The following is a 3,115-nucleotide window of genomic DNA, read 5'->3' on the forward strand; positions in this document are numbered from 1 at the left end:
ACTCTTGCCAGTGCAGACTGGAGCCCAGAAGCTGCGTCCCTTCTCCAGGCCGCCCTCTAACCCTCTAACAGGCAGTGGACTGGAGCAAAGATAGTTCTCCTGTCTCAGGCCAGGAGACTGCTCCCAGGCAGAAACCCCTCCTCAGGCGGGGAAAGGCGCTGGATGCCAGATCAGGCCTCAGGTGGGTAAAGACACTGGATGCCGGATCAAGCCTGGGGACTGGTCCTGGGTGAACTCCCCTCCTCAGGCGGGGAAAGGCGCTGGATGCCAGATCAGGCCTGGGGACTCCCCAGTGAACACCTCTCCATCTCTCCTCGGGAGGGCGGGGAAAGGCGCTGGATGACCAGAGCCAGACACAGGTTCCTTCCCAGAAGCTGTGACTCTTCTCCAGTCCGCCCTCTCACCGGCAGTGCACTGGAACCAAGATGGCTCACCTTCCCGACTGGCTATTTTCATCTGACCTTAGTTTCCCTAAAGTCAGCGTTGACTAAATTCCATTCCATCTGCTTCCCTCACATTGGAGCAATATTCTGCATGTTGTTCTTCTTCACCGTGGTCCACCACAATAGTAACTTCCTCACAAGATATTGACACCACCCATGAGAGTGTACCTACTCTTATCTTCATATGTATAGAACCTCATTACTATTCAGTGGTAGGCAGCTCAAATTCATTTCATGTCTGATTTATTTTTAAATTCCCTCCAACTCTTATATATGGTTATTTGCATAAAGTAAAAGATCAATAAATATTCATCGCAGAATGAAGTAGGTCAGAGCAATATCCTCACTTGGAATTTACATATATACAGTGGTTGTCTGAATAAAAATGGCTGCTGTGGGCTTATATGTTTGAAAAACCTGATGCTTATTTGTTGGAACTGTTTGGGAAATATGATTAGGTGTGTCTCTTGGGGGTGGACTTTGAGGTGTAGGATTGTAGGTCATTCCAGTTCTCCTTTCTGACTCAGAGTTTTTGTCTCAATGTGTGACCCCTCAGGTACTGCTCACATGTCATGTTTGCTGGACTTCTGCCATGTTTCCTGCCATGATGACCATGGGCTTTGTTATACTCTGGAACTGTGAGACTCAAGTCAAATGAATTCTTCTTTTAGTTTCCTTCATCATGGTGTCTTAGCTCAGCAACAAGATGTAACTAACATCATTTGCAGAATGAAATTACAGGCCATGATTTTAAAGAGCAGGCCTCCTTCTAGCATTGCCATATTTTATAATTTGCAACAGAATACATTCTTACAAAACCAATGTCAATAGATAATTGTCATCTTTTCATAATGAATCAAATGAAACTAGAGTTAGAAGTAAGTAGATGTGGTTAATGTTTTAGTCAGGGTTTCTATTCCTGCACAAATATCATTGCCAAGAAGCAAGTTGGGAAAGAAAGGGTTAATTCAGCTTACACTTCCATACTGCTGTTCATCACCAAAGGAAGTCAGGACAGAAACTCACACAGGTCAGGAAGCAGGAGCTGATGCAGAGGCCATGGAGGGATGTTACTTACTGGCTTGCTTCTCCTGCCTTGCTCAGCTTGCTTACTTATAGAACTCAAGACTACCAGTCCAGGGATGGCACCACCCACTATGGGCCCTCCTGCCTTGATCACTAATTGAGAAAATGCCTCACAGCTGGATTTCATGGAGGCATTTCCTCAACTGAAGCTCTTTTCTCTGTGATAACTCCAGCTTGTGTCAAATTGATGCACAAAACCAGCCAGTACAGTACAGTAAATATGGCATGAAATAGCTATTATCAAATACTTTTGCTTGCTTGTACTATGTAACTGATGTTTTTCTAATAACTCTATAAATATAAAATTATTTCTTCTTTATAGCAACCCTGTAAAGGAGGTGGGATTGTTAGTCTCCTTAAACAGAAGAACAAGCAGGTTTGGTGACTTGAAGTAATTTGCTCAGAGATCACTCAATTGACCTAGCCAATAACCAAAGTTGGTGTCTTACATTTCTACTGTGGCATCCTGTTCCCCTTTTCAGATATTGCCATTCCACTTTACTTCAATATAACACTGCTTTCTCTATTTAGGCCTTATATAATGTCACGTTCTGTTGTCTATTGAGGAATTACATGATCACCAATGTCATTGGGTTCTAGATAAGCAGAGTTCATTTTCCTTGTAATTGGTTATTAAAAGATATCTTGAACATAATCAAACAAAGGGGATATCTAGTATTTTAATCATTGCTATACAGATAGTAGGCAGATTAAAACAATGCTCTTGAAGAAGCAACCTAGACAAGAAGAGACTGGAGGGCTATAAGTGAGACATAGAGTAATCCCTAATGTATTTGGGTAGATAGCTACAGACTCACATGCACGAAATTTTATGCCTTATTAAAAATAAATCAATAGACAATGTGCTTAGAGTTTAACTATATCCATTTAAAATGTTTCAATCTAAAAATATACTAATTTTATCATTATATGAGTATTCAGAAATCTGAAAAGACCCAGACTACTAAGAGAGGAGGCGCCTGTCTCCTAAAATGACAATAACGCAACACAATAGATCTGAACTTTTCTAGAAGAACATTATAGTTCCTGGAAAAACAGATATTGGCTGATTCTTTGTCATATAATACGCAAGAGAGAAGGAGTTCCCAGTAGAACAATGCACTGTATATCATGTATTTTCTACAGTTCAAATTCATCTCTATGACAACACATAATGAAATAAATTAACAAAAAGATGCTAAATAAATCACTGTAACAGTCAATTTAGAAGGGAAGGTATAGAACAAAAATTGCAAAGGTCATTGGTAAATATTTATTCTTAGGTTGGTTCATGAATTCACAGAAGTCTATCCAGTTCACAGAGGTAAAGACACACACACACACACACACACACACACACACACACACACACAAATAGAAAGAACATTAATGACCAACAATTCCAATATTTATGAATTAATCATTCCAATAAAATATTTTTCTCATTGATAGAGGAGAAAGTGGGGAAAAGCCTCGAAGATATGGGCACAGGGAAAAAAATTTCTCAACAGAACACCAATGGCTTGTGCTGTAAAATCAAGAATTGACAAATGGGACCTCATAAAATTGCAAAGCTTCTGTAAGGC

This window comes from Mus pahari, chromosome 4, assembly GCF_900095145.1.
Source record: "Mus pahari chromosome 4, PAHARI_EIJ_v1.1, whole genome shotgun sequence".
NCBI lineage: Eukaryota > Metazoa > Chordata > Mammalia > Rodentia > Muridae > Mus > Mus pahari.